We start from the raw sequence: 25,523 nt of genomic DNA, 5'->3' as shown, positions 1-25,523 counted from the left end.
CCATAGTATCACTACCATCCACCTGCAACTACTGGGAGTATACACTGAACCATAGTATCACAACCATCCACCTGCTACAACTGGGAGTATACACTGAACCATAGAATCACAACCATCCACCTGCTACAACTGGGAGTATACACTGGACCATAGTATCACTACCATCCACCTGCTACAACTGGGAGTATACACTGAACCATAGTATCACTACCATCCACCTGCTACAATGGAGGGGTATACACTGACTGGGGGCCTGCCTGCCTTCTACAATCCAGGAGGGGGCACACTGAGGATTGCTGGAGTAAGATCCTGGGGATCTCTTCGCTGGCCATGTGTGGCAGGAAGGCTATAAGCCTGCTTATAGCAATGAGCACTGTCACATCATTATGGCCACTGATGCAGTTAGTTGGCCCATCCTTTATACTGCAGTTATTATACTGTGACAGTCATTCCACAATGCTGCTTACTGAAAAAGGTCCAATTTTATAAGAAGTGTGGGATATTTATAGAGTATATAGACATGTATGAATGGTCTAAGGTTTTAAAATATTCAAATCTACTAACTGGTACTTATATGATCAGTTGTCTTAGGCTGTCATCCTGTACTGCACCACTTACACCAGGTGCTGTTTGACTCCATTCTATACCCCTCCACCCCATGTTGCTCCCCCTCCAACCAGTGCTGCTCCCCCTCCAACCTCCAACCAGTGCTGCTCCCCCTGCAACCTCCAACCAGTGCTGCTCCTCATCCATCCACCCTGTGCTGCTCCCCCTCCAACCTGTGCTGCTCCCCCTCCAACCTGTGCTACGCCCCCTCCATCCACCCTGTGCTGCTCCCCCTCCAACCTCCAAGCAGTGCTGCTCCCCCTCCATCCACTCTGTGCTGCTCCCCCTCCAACCAGTGCTACTCCCCCTCCATCCACCCTGTGCTGCTCCCCCTCCAACCAGTGCTGCTCCCCCTCCAACCTCCAAGCAGTGCTGCTCCCCCTCCATCCACTCTGTGCTGCTCCCCCACCAACCAGTGCTGCTCCCCCTCCATCCACTCTGTGCTGCTCCCCCTCCAACCAGTGCTACTCCCCCTCCATCCACCCTGTGCTGCTCCCCCTCCAACCAGTGCTGCTCCCCCTCCAACCTCCAAGCAGTGCTGCTCCCCCTCCATCCACTCTGTGCTACTTCCCCTCCATCCACCCTGTGCTGCTCCCCCTCCAACCTCCAACCAGTGCTGCTTCCCCTCCATCCACCCTGTGCTGCTCCCCCTCCAACCAGTGCTACTCCCCCTTCATCCACCCTGCGCTGCTCCCCCCTCCAACCAGTGCTGCTCCCCCTCCATCCACCCTGCGCTGCTCTCCCTCCATCCACCCTGTGCTGCTCCCCCTCCAACCAGTCCTACTCCCCCTCCATCCACCCTGTTCTGCTCCCCCTCCATCCACCCTGTGCTGCTCCCACTCCAACCAGTGCTGCTCCCCCTCCACCCTGTGCTGCTCCCCCTCCAACCAGTGCTACTCCCCCTTCATCCACCCTGCGCTGCTCCCCCCTCCAACCAGTGCTGCTCCCCCTCCATCCACCCTGCGCTGCTCTCCCTCCATCCACCCTGTGCTGCTCCCCCTCCAACCAGTCCTACTCCCCCTCCATCCACCCTGTTCTGCTCCCCCTCCATCCACCCTGTGCTGCTCCCCCTCCACCCTGTGCTGCTCCCCCTCCAGCCTCCAACCAGTGCTGCTCCCCCACAAGCCTCCAACCAGTGCTGCTCCCGCTCCACCCCGTGCTGCTCCCCCTCCACCCTGTGCTGCTCCACCTCCAGCCTCCAACCAGTGCTGCTCCCCCTCCAACCAGTGCTGCTCCCCCTGCACCCAGTGCTGGTCCCCCACCAGCCTCCAACCAGTGCTACTCCCCCTCCACCCCGTGCTGCTCCCCCTCCATCCTCCAACCAGTTCTGCTCCCCCTCCAACCTTCAAGCAGTGCTGCTCCCCCTCCATCCACTCTGTGCTGCTCCCCCACCAACCAGTGCTGCTCCCCCTCCATCCACTCTGTGCTGCTCCCCCTCCAACCAGTGCTACTCCCCCTCCATCCACCCTGTGCTGCTCCCCCTCCAACCAGTGCTGCTCCCCCTCCAACCTCCAAGCAGTGCTGCTCCCCCTCCAGCCTCCAACCAGTGCTGCTCCCCCACAAGCCTCCAACCAGTGCTGCTCCCCCTCCAGCCTCCAACCAGTGCTGCTCCCCCTCCACCCCGTGCTGCTCCCCCTCCAACCTCCAACCAGTGCTGCTTCCCCTCCACCCCGTGCTGCTTCCCCTCCAACCTCCACCCCGTGCTGCTCCCCTCCACCCCGTGCTGCTCCCCCTTCACCCATACATACTTTAAATGAAATCCTTATTAGTTTTTCAACTTTGGACTTAAATTTATCTCTATTATAGATCCTACTAATATAAATTGTATGGATATAGCGCTATCAATAGAACAGGGCAAGCCTATCACTCAAACATATATTAAACCAGTGGACCAAGTACGTTCACATTGAATTCTAAATAGCAGGGTAAAAATAAAGCAGTCAGTATTTACCCTGCACAGAAACAATATAACCCACCCAAATATAATTCTCTCTGCACATGTTACATCTGCCCCACATGCAGTGCACATTGTTTTGTCCATTAGAGGAAAATGTTGTTTTGCAATCAACCTTGAATTAGGGCCCAAAATCGGTATCTCAGTTTTAAAAGCTCTCATAAAAACTCTTGGAAGGCTAATATCCCTAAGGGACAATTTATTAGAATTAAACGTGATTGTGCTACGGAACAGGCCTTTAAGCAGCAAGTAGATAAATTATATCAGTACTTCTATGATCAGGGTTACCCCGAGCACATATTAAAGAAAGCTTTAGAAGAAGTAGATAAGATAGATAGAAAAGCACTTCTACAGACTACCACTGAGAACAGAAATGTTGTGAAAGACAAGGTATTTACTAATAAGGGTAAATCTGCATTATTCACTATACAATACAATAGTTGTGCACATAAAATAAAATCCAGGGTTGGACTGGCCCACAGGGGTACAGGGGTAACCTCCGGAGGGCGCTACATCCTGGTTTCCCACCCCCTCCTCTAGGGATCAGGTTCCTGTACATTACGATGCATGCACTACAGTATTTAATGTATATATTTATCAAGGGGCCAAACCCATGCAAAATAGTTAGGCAAACCAATGTGGCGGCTGGCCAGACCCCTAAACATGGGCCCCTAACACTGCATTCCCCTGGTTGGGACCTACATGCCCCAGTCCGACACTGATCAAATCTATTATCAAGAAAAACTCATTATTGAAGCTTGATGGTGTCTTGAGGGATAGTGTGGACTTGAATGGCACCGTGATATTTCGGAAATCTAGCAATTTACAGTCCATTTTGGTTAAACGCCACTTTCAACAAAGAGCTACTAAGAATTCATGGATCCCGTGGAGACTTGCCGGTTCCATATATGTAATAAACAGTCCTGTACCACTTGTATGCACGCCCCTAAGAAGACCGTAGAATGTCGAATACGAATTGAAAAACATTTCAGATCAGGGATTTCCCGGAATTGCAAATACACATACATTGTCTATATCACAGGTTCTCAAACTCGGTCCTCAGGACCCCACACAGTGCGTGTTTTGCAGGTCTCCTCATAGATTCACAAGTGAAATAATTAGCTTCACCTGTGGACCTTTTAAAATGTGTCAGTGAGTAATTAATACACCTGTGCATGTGCTGGGTGACTTGCAAAACATGCACTGTGTGGGGTCCTGAGGACCGAGTTTGAGAACCTATGGTCTATATCAGGCCTGGCCAACCTGTGGCTCTCCAGATGTTGTGAAACTACACATCCCAGCATGCCCTGCAACGGTTTTAGCATTCCTTAATAGCAAAACTGTGGCAAAGCATGATGGGACTTGTAGTTTTACAACAGCTGGAGAGCCACAGGTTGGCCAGGCCTGGTCTATATGATACAATGCAGATGTGGAAAGCAATATATTGGGAGGACCACTCATACACTCCATACACGCTTCATGGAACACTGGCGAAATATAAATAAGGGTATTAAGACGCACCCCTTGTAAAGTCATGTCTCACATTGTCAATAGTCTAATTCAAATTGCAAAGTTACAATTAGGGTGATTGAACAGAACAACTTCACAAACAGGGGGGTGATAGGTTCAGTAGGCTCTGTAGAAGGGAAGCCTACTGAGTCTATAGGCTGGGCTCCTTGGTTCCACAGTCTGAATGATACCATTGAATTGAATAATGTATAGGGACTGTGGGGTCTATTTACTAAGCCTTGGACAAAGATAAAGCACCAGCCAATCAGCTCCCAACTGTAATTTTCAAACACAGCCTGTGACATGGCAGTTAGGATTGGCTGGTACTTTATCTTTGTTGACGTTATCTCCATCCAAGCCTTAGTAAATAGACCCCTGTATCACATTGTGTAGAGAAAGGACCTTCCAGCTCACAATTTTCGACAAAGGGATATATGTAGTGAAGAGAATACAAAGTAGAAGTTTGTTGCTAACGGCTGATCATATTGAGGAATGGTGCAGTGAGCCATCCTTTTTTGATAGGGGCAAGGGCGTGGCTACCATAGGTGCAGGGAGTGCAGCTGCTATGGGGCCCAGAGCTGAGAGGGGCCACCTTCCCTGTCACAGTTACATGTGTTATATACAGGGTGTAGCTACCATAGGTGCAGGGAGTGCAGCTGCTATGGGGCCCAGAGCTGACAGGGGCCACCTTCCCTGTCATAGTTACATGTGTTATATACATTTTTCACCATTGGTAGATACATAGGAGCCCTTATAAATTGTTTGACTTGGGGCCTGCAATATATCTAGGTATGCCCTTGGACCTGCTCATTGTAATGTGGTATAAATTTAGCTGGAGGCACTGGCGTAACTACAGCCCCTGCAGCCACAGCGGAGGCTTGGAGGCGCCAGGCTTGGGGGGGCGTGCAATGATTCCCATATGGACTAGCTGTCCGCATGTAAATCATACTTGCCTACCTTACCACATACCCCAAGAAGTTCAATTACTCTCCCGGAATCCCACACCGCCAATACCCGGGCCGGCGCTGATGAGTGACACTTAAAAGGCGGGCGGTAACGCAGAGTTGTGGGTAACGGAGCATGAAGCCTTAGCCGGAAGTCCCACCCCAGCTCTAACACCGCCACCTTCATCCTCCTAAAACCGGCTGCATCTGTACTGCAGGAGAAGACCGGCGGCTGGAGCCCAACGCCATCAGAAGCTTCTCACCAAAAGGACAAGTCCTGGGAGCGCCGCAAGTGTAGCACAGCAGCATGGAGCCCAGCCGTTATGGAGTAGTCAGTGCATGCAGGGAGGTGAGTAACGGATGGGCGCAGCACTGAGCATACCATCTCTCCTCTCCTCTGTGCTGTGCATAGTGTGTGTAGAAGTTCTTGTACAGAGTAGTGTGTGTATGTGTATGCATTGCGGTGTGTGTCGTGTCACAGGCATTACGGTGTGTGCTATACTATATCACAGGCATTGTGGTATGTGGTATAATGTCTCAGGGGCAGGTGCGTTCCGTCAGTTCCACTTGGAGACGGAACACAGTTCCGCCTCCTCCGGCTCACCTAACCTGATGTCCCGGCGCTGCAAGGAGATGCCGGGCGCCCGCTGAGATTGCGTTACCAGCGGGCGACCGGCTCTCTCTTCACAGTGTCAGCCGGAGGCAGGAGCCCTACACTGAGCTCTGGCTTCCGGCTCTGTCAGTGCGCTATGGGAGAGACGTCATGACATCTCTCTCATAGTGCAGAGGAGCGGACGCCGAGAGGACTGCGGCGGGAGCGGGGCTTGGTGAGTATGGTGCCCCCCCTCCTCCCATATGTGTACTAGTGGCGCTTTTACTGGGAGGTAAGCTACTGGGGGCAAACTACAAAGGGGCAAACTACTGGGGCATTACTACTGGGGGGCTTTACTATTGGGGGCAAACTACAAGTGCACAAGCTACAAAGGGGCAAACTACTGGGGGCATTACTACAGGGGCATTACTGCAAGGGGGCAAACTACAGGGTGGCTAAACTACTGGCGGCATTACTACTTGGGGGCATTACTACTGGGGGCTAAACTACAAGGGGGCATAACTATAGGGGGACAAACTACAGGGGGGGCATTACTACAAGGGGGCAAACGACTGGGGGCTATCTACTGGGGGCAAACTACATGGGGCTAAACAACTGGGGGCACAACTGCAGGGGGCATTACCACTGGGAGGCTAGACTAAAGGGGGGGGGGGGGGAGTAAACTACTGGGATCATAACTGCAGGGGCATTACCAGTGGGGGCATAACTACTGGGGCTAAACTACAGGGGGTTAAACGACTGGGGGCATTACTGCAGGCAACATTACTACTGGGGGCAATACTACACAGGGGCATTACTGATGGGGTGCACTACTAATGAGGGCATTGTAAAGGGGGCACTTCATAAGGGGCACTACTACTGTGGGCATTGCATAAGGTGTGCTACTGCTGTGGGCATTACTGTATGTGTATTACGGCGTGCTACCAGTGCTTGAAGTGGGCCATTATACAACGGTATAGTATACTGGCACTTCTTCGAGCACTGCAGGGCCGACAAAGAAGCTGACCTTCCAGGTCCGCCCTCCGCCTCTACCATCGCCGCCACACTGGAAGCCCTGGTTCCAGACTGCCAGCTGCAGTGGATCTGGGACCAGGCCGGCTTTATTATCCCCACCGCCGCATCGAGCTCCTGTGACCGCGGCGCTACTAGTTCAAGTCTGTCGCTGATTAGCTGCTGGTCCACGGCAGTTTTGAAATATTAGCGCTGTGGTCACAGGGTTTCTAGGTCGACATGTTCTAGGTCGACAGGTCAACATGAGTTTTTCACAATTTTTTTCTTTTTTTGAACCTTTTCATACTTAACGATCCACGTGGACTACGATTGGAACGGTAATCTGTGCCGAGCAAAGCGGTAGCGGAGCGAGGCACCTTGCCCGAAGCATGGTGAGCGAAGCGAGCCATGCGTGGGGACACGGTGCACTAATTGGGGTTCCCGGTCACTCTACGAAGAAAACTACACAAAAAAACATTAAAAAGTCATGTTGACCTTTTGACCTGTCGACCTAGACCATGTTGACCTAAAGACCCTGTCGACCAATAGTGGTCGACCTAGTTACTATCTACCTTCCATACCAGACCCGTTGGCGTGGACCACCACCCGAGTGGGAATTCCGGGCTTAAGTCTGGATCACGACAGCCAGCATTTCACCCGGTGTCGGGATTCCAGCGTCGGTATCCTGAACGCCGGGATCCCTGCTGCCGGTAATTTAACCACATCCCCTGTATATATTGGAGTGTTCTCTGTGGGCAAGTTACTAGTCAGTAGCACATGTCCTGGCTCCCCCATGCTATCAGTTCTGTGCTGGCTGTATAGAAATATTTTCATGTGTTGCATTGTCTGGTTATTTGGCACTTGGTTAGACACAACTGAAAACTCCCATCATAAAAGAAAGCTCCGTCTAATCGCTCCCAATCCCTTGATGCTCGGTTATACCTTTCCTGTGCAGTAGGTGGCAGTAGTAATCGTGTAATGAAAACACTGGGCAATCTCTGACAAATCTAAGCCTCATAGTGGAATGTATTCGCTTTTCTCTCCTGTAGGTCCATTGCATGCTGCACCTGAGGTATGTAAAATAGACCAAGAAGGCGAGTCTAGAGAAGAGTCAAGGCGAGCCTAGGTTCTATGGAAGATGGAACAACTGCATGACGCTGCATTGACCATGGAACCTTATGTTAATTTCTATCCTTTGGTGTCATTGTAAAGTCAGATATATTGAGGACCTTAACATATATATGGATGATGCCTATCCATTCACCATGGACACCCTACATGGTTGCTTGTTTGGCCTACACGTGTTCTTCAGTGTCAACTTTATATGTACCGTGTCCAATAAACAATGAAACTTCTGCATAATGGGCCTAATTCAGACCTGATCGCAGCAGCAAAATTGTTCTCTGATGGGCAAAACCATGTGCCAGAGTTAGATTTGGGTGGGGTGTGTTTAAACTTAAATCTAAATTGCAGTGTAAAAATAAAGCAGCCAGTATTTACCCTGCACAGAAACAATATAACCCACCCAAATCTAACTCTCTCTGCACGTTATATCTGCCCCCCCACCCTGCAGTGCACATGGTTTTGCCCATTAGAGAACAATTTTGCTGCTGCGATCAGGTCTGAATTAGGCCCGATGGCTCTTTCTTTCTGACATCTTAATGGTCCTCTGACCGCTTCTCCTAACCGCTGTCTTCACTACAGCATCCTGAGAAACTGAAGGAGTAGCCGTTGCACGTGCGCCTGGGGTCTCCTACTACCCCACATGACTCTCATCAGGTTAGGGGCATGCAGACTAGTATAGGGAGCCAGCAGCCTGCACATTCAGAGTTGATCGCAACAGCAGATTTGTTAGCAGTTGGGCAAAACCATGTGCACTGCAGGGGGAGGGGGGGGCAGATATAACATGTGCAGAGAGAGTTTGATTTGGGTGGGGGGTGTTCAAACCGAAATCTAAATTGCAGTGTAATAATAAAGCAGCCAGTATTTACCCTGCACAGAAACAAAATAACCCATCCAAATCTAACTCTCCCTGCACATGTTATATCTGCCCCCCCCCCCCCTGCAGTGCACATGGGGGGTATTTCTGAGTTGATCGCAGCAGCAAGCTTGTTAGCTATTGGGCAAAACCATGTGCACTGCAGGGGGGGGGGGGGGGGGGGCAGATGTAACATGTGCAGAGAGAGTTAGATTTGGGAGGGTTATATTGTTTCTGTGCAGGGTAAATACTGGCTGCTTTATTTTTACACTGCAATTTAGATTTCAGTTTGAATACACCCCAACCAAATCTAACTCTCTCTGCACATGTTATATCTGCCCCTCCTGCAGTGCACATGGTTTTGCCCAACTGCTAACAAAGTTGCTGCTGCGATCACCTCTGAATTACCCCCATAATCTACACTGTACATAAACCCTCTGCTGAACATCTCAAAACCTGGTCTAGTGCAGAGTTGAGTATATATCACAGTAAAATGAAAAAGCATACGCAAAAATAGCGCATTCCACCCACATGCAGAGCCACACACATCCCGCTCAGCTGCTCACCGGCACCATGATGTATGGCAAGTCATCAGCTGTGTATTTACACCTGACCTGAAGCAGGTGCAGGAGATACGTCCCCTAACAGGCACATATACAGATACAGTATATGTAAATCACATTTGTGGGAACTTGTTCTCAAGGAACTCAACCTATGTCAGGCTACACCTGTTAATTCTGTGACTTATATTTCAGTAAGGGTTTTCCTGTAACCAGGACTCAGTGAGTGTTGCATGCTTCTTTACTGAAAAACTGCAGGAAGCCAAAGACACAGAATGATATTCATACGCCAACTATACAATCACAAAATAAGATCCGTTGTAACCTTCCACCGAATACATATACAGCAATGGGGACTATATACACCACAGTACCTTCCTTACCCTGTTCCGTCTCCCCAGTTGTAAGGATGAACAAAATATTGCCACATCTGCATTGGCATGGGTGTCCGTGCTCTTTGTGGAATTTGCCCAGTTTACTCTCCATAATCTGCTACTTATTCGATAATATGTGGAGCCAACATGCTGCAATAACTAATAATCAGTGTTTTTACCACCGGATATTTTGTACAGCACTATTATATTCTTATGGCTTCATTTCCCGAATTCTTGTTTGAAGGTGTTTTAACTATATCTATAAATGTGATTAGCAGAGCCCCCTGACCGCCTAATGCATCTGATTGCAGTGGAAATCCTTGCGCACAGCTGTTTCTCCACTGGCGTTACCTTAGGGCCGGTGCAAATGAACTTTCCTTGGGGGTGTATCCAGTGTCGGACTGGGGCATGTAGGGCCCACCGGGGGAATGCTGTGATAGGGGCCCATGTTTAGGGGTGTGGCCAGTCTGCTGAGGGGGTGTGGCCTACCACCTCATTGGTTTAACTAACCATTAGAGCAGTGGTTCTCAAACTCGGTCCTCAGGACCCCACACAGTGCATGTTTTGCAGGTAACCCAGCAAGTGCACAGGTGCATTAATTACTCACTGAAACATTTTAAAAGGTCCACAGGTGGAGCTAATTATTTCACTTGTGATTCTGTGAGGAGACCTGCAAAACATGCACTGTGTGGGGTCCTGAGGACCGAGTTTGAGAACCTGTGCATTAGAGAGTGCAACGTCTGGGCCTCTTCATAAATATATACAGTAAATTCAGCTGCTGCATGCATGATAATGTACCAGACTAATAACAGATTAATAACAGCAATGCACTGTAGAAAATAAACCATAGTCCAGTATAAGGTAACATATGTATAATGTATAAGTCAAGTGCACAGCCTGGAACCTGATCCTTAGAGCAGGAGGTGGTCCCCCAGGCAGTAGGGCCCACCGGTAGTTTCCCCTGTACCCCTGTGGGCCAGTCCAAGCCTGGGAGTATCTCAAGCCCTGGTGAGTCCCTGCTGTGGTGAATGCGCAACGACACCTGTGGTTGTCGAAATCAATAGCGGCAGGTGTCGGAACGGCCATCGGTGCTAACCGTTCTTATATTGCCCCCCCGCATGTTGGCGTGCTATCCTTAAGATAGCAGCACCGATAATGACAGGGGCGCATGGCACCCCTGTCATTCAGCACACACCACCGCTGTAGTACATGGAGGGGGTGGGGAGTGGTATGGCGCACATAACGTGCACTGTACCCGCTTCTCCCCCATAACAACCTTTCATACATTTACCCCATAATGTGAAAACAAGTGTGAGCCATACTTGCCTACCTGACCCTCTCCATGAGGGAGAAAATGCTCTGTTCCTGGACTTTCCTGGTAATGTATGATTGCCATCACCTGTGGTGAGCTAGTTAATTGATAAGAAAGGTGTTTCACCACAGGTGATGGCAATCATACATTATCAGGCAAGTCCAGGAACAGAGCATTTTCTCCCTCATGGAGAGGATCAGGTAGGCAAGTATGGTGTGAGCCCTGCGATAACAACGCTATTTGGAGATGGCGTTCAGCAGGGTTCCCCCCTCAGTTCCCCAACTCCTGCTCTGCTCTGACAGGCAGAATAGAGCTGCGGGCCGGCCTCTGTGATCAGCTTTGTGGGTCTAAATAGACCACAAGTTGATCACTGTAGTACAAAAAAAGGAAACGTTTACATAAACACTTACCTGCACCCAGGTAGCACCCGGTCAGCTGTGCTGTAAACCAGCATCTCAGTTTACAGCATAAAGCAGCTGACAGGGTCACAGACCAGGAGCCCGGCGACCAACTGACAGGAGAAGAGAGCACACTGATCACCGGGCAGGTAAGTATAAGTGGAGGGACAAGGGGGGTGGGGGATGGGGGTAGTGCTAGCTGGCGGCGGCGCTTGCATGGACACCTGTTTGTGAAAATTACAGTGAGAAGTGTATGAAGAGGATTTGCAGAGACAGAGATCTTGCAAGCGCTGTCTCTGCGAGTGATTCTTGATACATTCCTGTGATATCTCCTAAATTCTCAGCGCAAATTTAGGTGAAGATGTCACACAACAACCACATTTATTTTGAAATGCAGACTGTAGTAAATAGTGACCTACGTAACACAGCGGATGTTTTTGGTGTTGAAGTTTTGACTGTCTAATAAACTCTGACTAAATCCCATGAGGGGAGGGAGGAGGCTGCGCGTTGTTATATAAGGAATGCAACTCGGTTAATGGAACTCCTTGTGGTTTTGGCACAGAGCAGGTTTGTGACACAATCTTGTAAATCAGACTTCATTTTGCAGTGATAGACAACTTTTATAGGAGGAGGAACTGACTGACATGTTTATGACATGTGTGTAACAAGCAGCTGTATCCCATGTCACCAGGAATGAAGCAAGTACTGGTAAAAGTGTATACTGTACAATGGTGGTCATTCGAGTTGATCGCTAGCTGTATTCGTTCGCTGTGCAGCGATGAGGCAAAAAAAACGGCACTTATGCGCATGCGGTGCAATGCGCACGCGCGATGTACTATTACAACGAACAATGTAGTTTCACACAGGGTCTAGCGAAGCTTTTCAGTCGCACTGCTGGCCGCAGAGTGATTGACATGAAGTGGGCGTTTCTGGGTGTCAACTGACTGTTTTCAGGGAGTGTTCGAAAAAACGCAGGCGTGGCAGGAAAAACGCAGGCGTGGCTGGGCGAACGCAGGGCGTGTTTGTGACGTCAAAGCAGGAACTGAACAGTCTGAAGTCATCGCAAGCGCGGAGTAGGTATTGAGCTACTCTAAAACTGCACAAAAAAACTTTGTAGCCGCTCTGCGATCCTTTTGTTCACACTTCTGCTAAGCTAAAATACACTCCCAGTGGGCGGCGGCATAGCGTTTGCACGGCTGCTAAAAACAACTAGCAAGCGATCAACTCGGAATGACCACCAATGGGCCTAATTCAGAGTTGATCGCAGCAGCAAATTTGTTAGCAGTTGGCCAAACCATGTGCACTGCAGGGGGGGGAGGGGGGAGGGGGCATATGTAACATGTGCAGAGAGAGTTAGATTTGGGTGTGGTGTGTTCAAACTGAAATCTAAATTGCAGTGTAAAAATAAAGCAGCCAGTATCTACCCTGCACAGAAACAATACTGCAATTTAGATTTCAGTTTTAACACACCCCACCCAAATCTAACTCTCTCTGCACATGTTACATCTGCCACACCTGCACTGCACATGGGGGGGGGGGGGGGGGGGGGGTCAGAGATACATACATTCAAATGGGCACATCAGTGCCATTTCCCTGCATTGGTTATAAGGCACAATGATACTGTACCTAAGGCTACTTGCATTTTAAATAAGGTTTCTCATGACCACTTACAGTATATGGAACCTCTTGTAAAACACAATACACAAACAATTCCTGAAAAATATGAGAGCCTTTTCTTCAACAAGTAGATCTTACTAACTGTGGGGCTCATTTACATTTGGATGTATGTTATTTTCATGACGCCTCTCTGATGTACAGTACATGTCCGCGCTGATAGGTGTGACTTTCACAATCTCCCTGAAATGCTTCTTCAAAAGTAGGCAATTATGGTTTAAGGTAAAGTGATCGATTATGCTGGACCCAACATTCTTACTGCGCATTGCAGAGTCCCAGTATTCTTACTGCACAATGCACGATCCTGGCATTCTTACTGCACATTGGGGGTAATTCCAAGTTGATCGCAGCAGGATATTTTTTAGCAGTTGGGCAAAACCATGTGCACTGCAGGGGAGGCAGATATAACATGTGCAGAGAGAGTTAGATTTGGGTGGATTATTTTGTTTCTGTGCAGGGTAAATACTGCCTGCTTTATTTTTACACTGCAATTTAGATTGCAGATTGAACTCACCACACCCAAATCTATCTCTCTCTGCACATGTTATATCTGTCTCCCCCCCCCCCCCTTGCAGTGCACATGGTTTTGCCCAACTGCTAACAAAGGGGGTCATTCCGAGTTGTTCGCTCGCAAGCTTCTTTTAGCAGCATTGCACACGCTAAGCCGCCGCCTACTGGGAGTGAATCTTAGCTTCTTAAAATTGCGAACGAAAGATTCGCATTATTGCGAAAATACATCTCTGTGCAGTTTCTGAGTAGCTCCAGACTTACTCGGCATCTGCGATCAGTTCAGTGCTTGTCGTTCCTGGTTTGACGTCACAAACACACCCAGCGTTCGCCCAGACACTCCTCCGTTTCTCCAGCCACTCCCGCGTTTTTCCCTGAAACGGTAGCGTTTTTACCCACACACCCATAAAACGGCCTGTTTCCGCCCAGTAACACCCACTTCCTGTCAATCACATTACGATCACCAGAACGATGAAAAAGCCGTGAGTAAAATTCCTAACTGCATAGCAAATTTACTTGGCGCAGTCGCAGTACGGACATTGCGCATGCGCACTAAGCGGAAAATCGCTGCGATGCGAAAAAATTTACCGAGCGAACAACTCGGAATAACCACCCAAGTTCCTGCTGCGATGAACTCAGAATTACCCCCATTGCACAATCCTTGCATTCTTACTGCGCATTGCACCGTCCCGGCATTCTTACTGCACGTGTGTGGTCCTGGCATTCTTACTGTGCATTGCACGGTTCTGGCATTCTTACTGCGCATTGCAGAGTCCCAGCATTTTTACTACGCAGTGCAGAGTCCCGGCATTCTTACTGTGCATTGCAGAGTCCCAGCATTTTTACTACGCAGTGCAGAGTCCCGGCATTCTTATTATGCATTGCACCGTCTCGGCATTCTTATTGCACGTGTGTGGTCCTGGCATTCTTACTGTGCATTGCACGGTTCTGGCATTCTTACTGCGCATTGCACGATCCTGGCATTCTTACTGTGCATTGCAGAGTCCCAGCATTTTTACTACGCAGTGCAGAGTCCCGGCATTCTTATTATGCATTGCACCGTCTCGGCATTCTTATTGCGCGTGTGTGGTCCTGGCGTTCTTACTGTGCAGTGCAGGGTCCCGGCATCCGCCTTTGCCTGCATTACTGTGTAGCAGACCCTGGCTTAAAGCAAACCCTCGCTGCTACACTTGGTAATATTGCTGTGTACAGTATCAAACGTTATTAGTACTACACTCTGCCCCTTAATGTGCAATGCCTGGAGGGTATTCGGTTGATAGGTTGACCAGTATTAGGTCGACAGTCGATATGTCAACCCCATATGGTTGACATGCAATAGATTGGCAACTACAAAAAGTCGGCACGGTCAAAAGGTCAATATACTTGAGTGCTTGAGGTCAACAGGTAACAAAAGGTTGACAGGTTCAAATGGTAGCAATGACAATTGTTGACACACATACGGTCAACACAAGTTATTTTTAAACTTTTTCATCCTTTACCATCCTCGTGGACTATGACTGGGAATAGTTTCCTGCCCGAAGCGTGGTGAGCAAAGCGGTACACTAATTGGGGTTAAGATGTGGTTTAACGTTAAAAATTACACCTAAAACCCCCCCAAAACTTGTGTCAACCTTTTTTGTTGTGTCGACCATTTCCAGGTTGACCTTTTGATGGTCGACTATTTGTACACGTCGACCTTTTCAAGTGTCTACCTATTACACGTTGGCCTTTTGACCGTGTCGCCCATTTGCATGTTGACCATATGGGGTTGACTTATTGACTGTTGATCCAATTATCTACACCCGCCTGGAGTATCCTATTTGTGTTATCTGAGTCTTGCCTGTGTCGGTTCTGCATGCTGATGCCATGACTTGTCGACAAATTGAAAATGCTGATATTATTGTTAGGGCTAGATGTCAACATTGTGAGCATGTTGACATTATGGCAATGTCAACATGATGCAAGTCAACATTGTACTTGCTGACATGTACTCTGTCGACATACAGTACATGTCATTATACAGTTGACATATTCTATGTCGACATTATGTCTGCCGACATAACATATGTATCCCTAAAACAATAAATTATCCCAATAGAGGTTCTGGATTGCAAAAATATATACCATAATATTAATATAATAACATAAAAAGTATTCTAACAATATAACACAAGGTTACACGTGGCTATTAACAGGTAAAAATAGAACCGACACAAAGAGCTGTATAATAAGGGGCAACTAATAAAAGAAAAACAATAAAATAATAAAATGCAGCACTGCGGTCAGACGAGTCGCTCAGGTGATTAATATATCCATCTTTCCTCCTTCATTGTATAATAATTGCAATTTATTCACAATATACATTTTAACATACATTTATTCATAATACTCTTAGATAAAATGTATAGTCAGAGAACATCAGGACGATATCAGCATGATTTGCCGTATCTGAACAACAAATTGTGTATATTGGGGGTCATTCCGAGTTGATCGCAACCAGCAACGTTTTGCTGCTGGTGCGATCAACTAGCCCACGCCTATGTGGGAGTGTATTTTAGCTTAGCATGGCTGCGATCGCTTGTGCATCCTTGCTAAGCTAAAAAAGTTTCCAGCAACCTAGGAGTAAGGCTGGATCTACTTACCCTGTGTGATGGATCCAGCGACGTTCCTCCCGGCTTTGACGTCAGACATCCGCCCTCCGTTTGCCTGGACACGCCTGCGTTTTCCTTACCACTCCCCGAAAACGGGCGGCAACGGACAGGTGACGCCCCGGAACACCTTCCTTCTGTCAATCTTCTTGCGGTCACCGCTGCGACCGCTTTCTTCGTATCCAGCGTCTCTGTGCAGGAATGTCTCTGTGCAGTTGCTTTAAAGATTCAGACTCAAAATGGTATCGGCTCCCCTGAAGCTGCTGTATAAATCCGAAAGATGGGAGCGCTGTCGATACCTGCTCTCACACATAACTCATTAAGTTCATTCGTTAACAAACTTTTGCCACATCTGAAAAAAATGACTGCCTAGCTGTCCTCAGCTAACGCTTTTCGCTTCTGTATGGTAAAAGGTTTTGATGCGTTACATCATTTATCATAAGATTTCTTCAGAGGTTTTTTTTATTTTTATTCATCTAACTGAATTACTTAGGACAGCTGCAGCCCCACTTGCTCCCAGCTGGGAGCTTTCCTTACACCACGCTATATAACAATCTTGAAAACCAGATTTTGTGGCACAACGCGTGCTTGACGAAAGGGACATTTGCACAGTGTTTCTTTCCGCTCTTAGCAATGGCAGCATGGAAAAGGACAGTAACCAGATGGAAGTGACCCAGTAATTAGTATAGCATCTGCACAATTGCAGTCCTGCTGTAGCTGTGTCACACTCACAAATAACAGGTTCTCTCCTCTCCTTCTATAATGGTACTGAACGTGGAACTATCTATCATCCATGTACTGGCTACACGCACCACCTGACATGTCAGTACCAGAGGAAAAAGGAGGGGGGGGGGGGACCAGGCCATCAATTAAGTGAACACAATATTGTGGGTGCACCCAGCACCCCAAAAGCTCCATGAACCCTAGGCTGCAACTTAAACAGCCTATCGATCGATCAGATATTGGGAATTATTATGCGCACCAAAGGCACCTGTCATGGTGAGCGGGATATACCTCCCAACTTCCCACCAGTTGGGACAACCATGCAGAATTTTATGATGCTGCGTCTTTTGCCCTGAAATCAGAAACAGGCACTCACTGGGGGAGATTTATCAAAACGTGAAAAGAGATAAAGTACCAACCAATCAGTTTCTTACTTTCATTTTACAGGGTGCGTTTGAAAAATGACAGTTAGGAGCTGATTGGTTGGCTCTTACTTCAGCACTCTCCTCTTTATATCTCTCTGGAAGCTTTGATAAAACTCCACCATTATCTGAGAGCAAGTGCAGTGCAGCTGAAACAGGCCCCCCAGATAGCAGAGAGGAGGGTTCTGGAGGACAGGCTGCACGGCCCCTTAGAAATAATAAAATAAAACTACTAATTTGTGAGCAGCCACTTCTGAGAAATAGGAAAACCCCCACTAAATTTAATAAACTTTCTTTTAAAATTAGCAGGAATTCTTCAACTGCACGGAGGAGCTGTCTACAGACACAGACTCAGGTAAGTCTTACTGTCAAAGAGTATATTGGGGGTGAGGGGTACTTAGGCCCACCATTCACTATTTCTGCCACTGATGTGATTCTTATTTTTTCCCCCTCAATATAACAAAGTAAGGGGCTAATTAACGAGTGATAAAACTTATTGTGAGTTATAAAATGTATTGCGTATGATAAATAATATGCCAGCCAATCAGCTCCTAACTGTCAGGTGTTTGAAAAGTGACAGTTGGGAGCTGACTGACTGGAACACCATTTATCATATGCTGCAACTTTTATCATTCACGAGTTTTATCACTCATTGATAAATGAGCCCCGACTTATTTCTGTGCCTACTACCTTTATAAGCTAACATTTTTTTTGAGCAGTTAATAAAAGGAAGCATGTCCATCGATATAACGCGTTTCGCAAGGTGCAGTCCTCTTCCTCAGATAAAGGAAATATACTGTTACTGTGGGTGAAGGAATCTGTGCTTCCAGAGAATGTTTATCAATCAACCAAAATAGTTAATTTTAGTTATGGTATGCAGAGACGTCCGTGGTGGGTTTCTGAGCTGAGCGGACGGATGGCATGGGTAGTTACAGGTGATTCACATTTATCTCTGCGCTGGCTAAGGTTAGCAGCAATTGATGATGTCATTGGCGTCATTATCACACATCCCCTCCTACCTAGTAGTAGGAAAACATAGAGCTCCCACCTAAATCTTGTGGGAGCCTTTAGAATTCAGAGAGAGTGTGTAACTAGTGTATGGGTGAATGTCCCTGACATGTGGGGACACTGACTCAAAGAGACAAACATACAGTAAAGTTTTATTTATAGGAAAGCTATAGCAACAATACACCTGCCTTACCCTATAATACAGAGAGTTTCCGGTGCATGTGTCCCTGGCAGACGCTCAGGGAGTACAGTACTTGCTGATTACAGGTGTATTAGTGTACACAGCACATGTTGCAGGTGTACTGAGGAATTACACAGGCATAGCTCACGCCCTCTATATACTGTATTTTTATCACTGGAGAGAGTTTAGTCATAATAATAATAATAATGCTCCCACAACGTGGGCTGAGCGTGTAGCTCAGTCACTTCATTTACCAGGTAGGACTGTCAGCAGCTTAGCAGAGATCTCTGCCTGTGATCAGCCGCTGGTGAGTAGAAATGTTCTCCAAAGTCTGCAAGATGTACAGTAGACGGGTCAGGACTAGACGTACAGGACACATGTTACCTGGGGGGAACGGGGATAGAAACCTTGGAGGAACTGCTGAGAAGACGTATTTGTTTAGAGATGTATTACTGTGACTTATTTCTTGTGTGAATAACTGTAAGCAGGATAGCACTGATGTCTGCACCAGGTAAGTGCATGTATTTACTATGTATGCCACCAGCTGTGTAATATCTGCAACCACTGTTATTCTATGGGTCCAGCAACACTGGTATGCTATGGGTCCAGCAACACAGGCATGCTATGGGACCAGCAACACTGGTATGCTATGGGTCCAGCAACTCTGGTATACTATGGGACCAGCAATACAGGTATGCTATGGGACCAGCAACACTGGTATGCTGTGGGACCAGCAACACTGGTATGCTGTGGGTCCAGCAACACTGGTATGCTGTGGGTCCAGCAACACTGGTATGCTGTGGGTCCAGCAACACTGGTATGCTGTGGGTCCAGCAACACTGGTATGCTGTGGGTCCAGCAACACAGGGATGCTGTGGGACCAGCAACACTGGTATGCTATGGGTCCAGCAACACTGGTATGCTATGGGACCAGCAACACTGGTATGCTATGGGACCAGCAACACAGGCATGCTATGGGACCAGCAACACAGGCATGCTATGGGACCAGCAACACTGGTATGCTATGGGTCCAGCAACACAGGTATGCTATGGGTCCAGCAACACAGGTATGCTATGGGTCCAGCAACACTGGTATGCTTTGGGACCAGCAACACTGGTATGCTTTGGGACCAGCAACACTGGTATGCTTTGGGACCAGCAACACTGGTATGCTATGGGTCCAGCAACACTGGTATGCTATGGGTCCAGCAACACTGGTATGCTATGGGTCCAGCAACACTGGTATGCTATGGGTCCAGCAACACTGGTATGCTATGGGTCCAGCAACACTGGTATGCTATGGGTCCAGCAACACTGGTATGCTATGGGTCCAGCAACACTGGTATGCTATGGGTCCAGCAACACTGGTATGCTATGGGTCCAGCAACACTGGTATGCTATGGGTCCAGCAACACTGGTATGCTATGGGTCCAGCAACACAGGGATGCTATGGGTCCAGCAACACTGGTATGCTATGGTTCCAGCAACACTGGTATGCTATGGTTCCAGCAACACTGGTATGCTTTGGGACCAGAAACACTGGTATTTGGCTGCAAGATGATAATTAATCCAGCAGTCTGGCCAAGATGCCTTAAACAAACATTCTCTTGGACTTTCCAATTCTAATACAACATAGACAAGTCTAGCTTGTTCCGCAGACGACTAGTGGGTAATAGGCATTATATAATGTATCATAGCAACGCAAGTTCAGCCAAGGCCTAGAAGCAATTAGGCAAAAATAAATAATTTTATCTCTCTCCAAGGGGGATATGTGCTAAGCCATGGAGAGAGATAAAGTGGAGCGAGATATGGGGTCTATTTACTAAGGCTTGGATGGAGATAAAGTGAGGGAGATAAAGTACCAGCCAATCAGCTCCTGTCATTTTTTAAACACAGCCTGTAACATGAGTTAGGAGGGGATTGGCTGGTACTTTATCTCTGTAACTTTATCTCCATCCAAGACTTAGTAAATAGACCCCTTGTACCAGCCAATCAGCTCCTAACTGCCATGTTACAGGAGCTGGCTGGTTGGTACTTTATCTCTCTCCACTTTATCTTCCCCCAAGGCTTGATACATATCCCCCATTCCAGCATATTAGAACATGGCTTATTCTTTTAAATGTATTTTTTATTGGACGCACTTCTGTCATTACTTTTTTAATTTTCAGATACTGAAAATGTATTTAAAAAAACAACTGACTGAGCTTTTGCCCCTATGTGTTGCTATATACAGTATGTGTTACTGTATATAGCAACACATACTGTATATAGTATGTGTTACAGGCAATAGAACCACTAAAGTAAAGACACAGACTAAAGTTATTCAACTAAAATCTTGCAAGGGGCGCAGTGTGGCAGAGGAAATACAATACTCACGGGCAGGGCCGTTGAGACAGCCGCAGGGCCTGCGTACTGGAGGGGGCATGGTCAAGTCCAGGAGGCGTGGTCATGACCCCTCTGGGAAACAATAATGGAAAATATAATGTGCAGCGTCGGGAAGCAATGCCGAGGGGAAGTATGCTGCTCAGCAGATGGGCTGGGCCCCTCCTGGAGTCCTGGGCACCTGCCTTCCCCATTTCTTATATAGTCCCACAGTACTAGTGCACTAGTAAATGATGCAATATTCGGTATACGTTCTTTGTTAGAACCAATGATCCATCTGTCTGGTGTGATTAATGGTGGCTGATAATTTGATATGCAAATTTTTAAAAAAATATATAGCACTTTAGAAACAGTTCCAAAATGAATGTTTTCCTTTATTCTATATAGTAGTGATATTCTTGCTATTGGCTAAACCGGTTTGGTAAAGGTATCATACTGGAATTAGGTGAAGTAAAGTGCATGAGCTCCGTCTGTCACTCTCTCACCGTGACTAGTATCCGGAGCTGAATTGCTTACCGCTTCCACAGATGTCCCAGCGGTACTGACCATGAACCGGGCGCCGCTCTTTCTAGCGGCTCGACCTCCCGTTCTCCTGCCGGACCAGTATGGCAGGATATCTCTTTCACTGCCGCCTCCAAAACGGATCGCTGGTGCTCCAGATGATTTGAGCACTGTAGAATGAATCAAATGAAAGCCACGGTCCCCGTATAGCAAGCGGGACCAATGCAGGTGGCTACGGAGCTGGTCAATCAATTTTGGCAGAGATTGAGGGTATAGAATAAATAAACTCGTAGGACTGACGAGTGCCTGGATCCTTTGAGCCCTGACGCGTTTCTCGACCGACAACACTGGTCGTTTCCTCAGAGGGTTGACTTCAACCCTCTGAGGAAACGACCAGTGTTGTCGGTCGAGAAACGCGTCAGGGCTCAAAGGATCCAGGCACTCGTCAGTCCTACGAGTTTATTTATTCTATACCCTCAATCTCTGCCAGAATTGATTGACCAGCTCCGTAGCCACCTGCATTGGTCCCACTTGCTATACGGGGACCGTGGCTTTCATTTGATTCATTCTACAGTGCTCAAATCATCTGGAGCACCAGCGATCCGTTTTGGAGGCGGCAGTGAAAGAGATATCCTGCCATACTGGTCCGGCAGGAGAACGGGAGGTCGAGCCGCTAGAAAGAGCGGCGCCCGGTTCATGGTCAGTACCGCTGGGACATCTGTGGAAGCGGTAAGCAATTCAGCTCCGGATACTAGTCACGGTGAGAGAGTGACAGACGGAGCTCATGCACTTTACTTCACCTAATTCCAGTATGATACCTTTACCAAACCGGTTTATCCAATAGCAAGAATATCACTACTATATAGAATAAAGGAAAACATTCATTTTGGAACTGTTTCTAAAGTGCTATATATTTTTTTTTAAATTTGCATATCAAATTATCAGCCACCATTAATCACACCAGACTGATGGATCATTGGTTCTAACAAAGAACGTATACCGAATATTGCATCATTTACTAGTGCACTAGTACTGTGGGACTATTATATATCATATGCCGAGTGTGGATTCTTTGTTGAATTGAATATATTATTAGTTCTAACTAATGTCACTTTTTAACTGATTGTAATTTAACTTATTTTATGAATAAATTTGTTCAAATGTACATGTAGTCTGCTTGCGCTCTCTCTTCTTCTTTTTTTCTTCCAATTGTTTAGGGTGTGCTAATACCCTTTTCCCTTGAGAGCAGCAGGCAGCATTTTCAACCTAGGCTCAGTAGGGCGCTTTTTCTTTGTTTTTTCTTCCCCATTTCTTGGCACCCTGCTCGGGGGGGTTACAAGTGAGTTTAGATGTTAATTAATATGATAAACTGAGATTGTTCTGTGGCTCTCTCCGCATGCCGGAACTTGTAGTTCCACAGCAGCTTTAGTGTCACAGCCTGCTCCGAGGGATGGGGATGTAGCAGTGGTAAAATCATATGAATCTAATACCCGACTGTTGTACATCTCACATACTATAGCAGGATGTGTGCAACGTGGGTACAAAATGTATATAAATCTGTATTGACCCATCATGATTATGGGGGAGATATAGCAAACCTTCTGGAAAGGCCATGTGGTGCAGTTACCCATAGCAACCAATCTTCTATCATTTATCAAGTACATTCTGTAAAATGATAGCCATAACCTGATTGGGTGCTATGGGCAATGTATCCTTGCCTGAGCCTGACATGACTGGTTTCCTGTCTCTGATTGGATAATGGCTACTAGTTTTGGCCACGAGGTCCCTTCTGTGGTAATGGGTAACAGCGACTTTGAGTATTAAGTAACTTTACTAAAATGGGAGTTCTATTAAAGATGGGACGTTGCCCATAGCAACCAGATTCCAGGTATTATCTTCTAGAAGGTGCTAGATAAGTGAGAAGTAGAATCTGATTTGTTGCTATGGGCAACATCCCATCTTAAATAGAACTCCCATCTTAGTAAATATACCCCATCTCCCTGCTGAGACTGCTTTGTTGCTTTTTCGAGACTCCTGTGTCCCTTGTGGGATCCAGATGATACGTCGACCGTCACTAGGTTGACAGGTACAAAAATTCAATGTGGTCGATAGGTCTACATGTAAAAGGTTGACAGGTCGACAGGTTCAAATGGTCAACATGACAAGGTTAGCGAGCGCAGCGGTAGCGGAGGATGGGATGTGTAATAATATGTTGCACACATGCCAAGCCCTGCACAGCTCTCCAGCAGTGCACCCTCATATCACTTTGCCTACGCCAGATCGCAGCATTACAGCCTTGCAGTGCGACCGACTCAGCATCATCCGTATTTGAGTGCGCTCAGTGCTGGGGTAAGCTCTGCAAATGTGTACATTCAGTTCAGCTTCAGCCCCAGCTGTGTGCAGCCCTTAAACCAAAACGATGTCTTCCAGCTATTGTCTAGCGTTAGCATGAGGAGTTCTGGTGCAAGTAGAATCTAGCTCAGCTTGCCACGCAGCTATTAAGCTGTGCCCACATTGGGCAGTGATCTCTGCCCAGCTTAATAGCTGTGTAAAAAGCAAATACGGTTCCCTCCATTCTTACCTGATTTAGTGCAGGCCTGGCCAGCCTGTGGCTCTCCAGGTGTTGTGCAACTACAAGTCCCAGCATGCTTTATCAGCTGATTGTGTGGGAGGGTATGCTGGGAATTGAAGTTTGCACAACAGCTGGAGAGCCACAGGGTGGCCAGGCCTGATGTAGGGTATTTTCAATATATGGGCACACACAGGGCTCACCATAAACCTAGCATCGGTTGTATATCTACGTAAGCATTAACCACCACTTACTGTATGTGACTGTGATTGGCCAGAGAAACATTAGAAGGGGTCAGGAGGTTGAGGGGAGCATTGCAATTACTAAATCAGCAAGTGTTGTGGGTCACCAAGTAATCATGCAGCACCTTCATGTAGAATGACTAGCTGCCCTAACAGTCCAGAACATTTACCCTGAAGATCTTAGTTGACCCTCTGTGTTTAGGACTTTAGGTTTGTATGGGATGATTATGATCAATAAGAATTGGTCTTTATTGTTGGATTTGCATTAATACAGGTCTCCATAGAGGATGAAGATCTGGCAGGAACCAGAGTCCAGAGTGTAGACTGAAGGCCCCTTGTAACAATGAGCCCTCCAGCAGCTGCCCAGCACGGAGAGAGAGAAGAGGAGGATAGATTCTACTCAGACATTAAGTTTCATTTCAAGTGTCCGATCATACCAGACCTTCTGACAGCTACCAGGCTGCCCTGTTACTGGGGAGCACTGAACAAGCACCAGGCAGACATTCTGCTAGTAGGCTGCCCTGATGGCACTTTTCTCCTGCGAAACTCATCCCAGGATGGTTGTGCGTTTGCCGCCACTTTCCGCAGGCGAGGGCGCACACGCCATGCCCGTGTCCAGTACAGAGACAAACACTTCAGCTTCCACTGGGGCAGCTTCCAATCTCCTTCCATTTCCAGCCTCCTGGAGCATTACAATGACCCCAGATGTTGCACTTTTTTCGAGCCACTTCTCTCCACCCCTATAAATCGCACTAATCCGCTGAGCCTCCAAGAGCTGTGCCGGGCCTCAATCAATGCGGTCATTCCTTATGACCATATAGGAGAACTCCCCATGCCAAGAGCCATGAAGGATTACCTATGGGAGTACCACTACAAGGAGGCACTGCCGGCTACTGAGGATGACCTCTGGTGACACCAGGCTATGATTTAAAGGAGTCCACTCAATTTGTTTTCATTCGTTTTATCGGATAATTAAGATATTTCACAAACTGTTGTTTATTTTTTATGATGTCTAACTTTGCAAACAATTAGATACGGTAAGCCTGGCCTGGCCAAATCCCAAGACCCATGAGGTCAATGGGTGCTCACCTTACCTGTCCTATGTAAGTTTCTGCTGCCTCTTCAATCCTACATTATTATTTTGTCCACCTCTGTGTTGGGCGCAACTTTTAATTATTATTGTGTTGTTTTTCCCCATAAATGTTAGTAGTAATAAACTGGTTAATTATTTTATTGCTTTAACTTATTTGCTTTTATACGTGAAGTTTTTATTTTTAGCTGTATTTTTAGCTGTATTAATTCACAACCTATGATCTTCCTTTTCAGTGAGTCCTAGAGTTTGTGTGTGTTTATGTTTGAAACCAACTTCACAGTCTTTATGGCTTCTGATTGGTCTGCACACTCTTAAAATGCATTTTAACTTGCTCA

The 25,523-nt window shown here is 47.3% G+C and overlaps 1 long non-coding RNA gene across 1 annotated transcript; it reads left to right on the top strand.

The window, feature by feature from the left end:
- Positions 1-11,125: 11,125 nt before the first annotated feature.
- On the top strand, positions 11,126-25,305 carry LOC134947891 (uncharacterized). Its single transcript, XR_010182839.1, has 3 exons — positions 11,126-11,387; positions 17,519-17,567; positions 24,370-25,305. It is a non-coding gene; the product is annotated as an uncharacterized LOC134947891 (long non-coding RNA).
- Positions 25,306-25,523: the final 218 nt, after the last annotated feature.

The sequence above is a fragment of the Pseudophryne corroboree genome, chromosome 8 (genome assembly GCF_028390025.1).
Source record: "Pseudophryne corroboree isolate aPseCor3 chromosome 8, aPseCor3.hap2, whole genome shotgun sequence".
Lineage (NCBI taxonomy): Eukaryota > Metazoa > Chordata > Amphibia > Anura > Myobatrachidae > Pseudophryne > Pseudophryne corroboree.
Note: the sequence above shows the minus strand (reverse complement) of the source record. Positions and strands in the feature narration are given on the sequence as shown.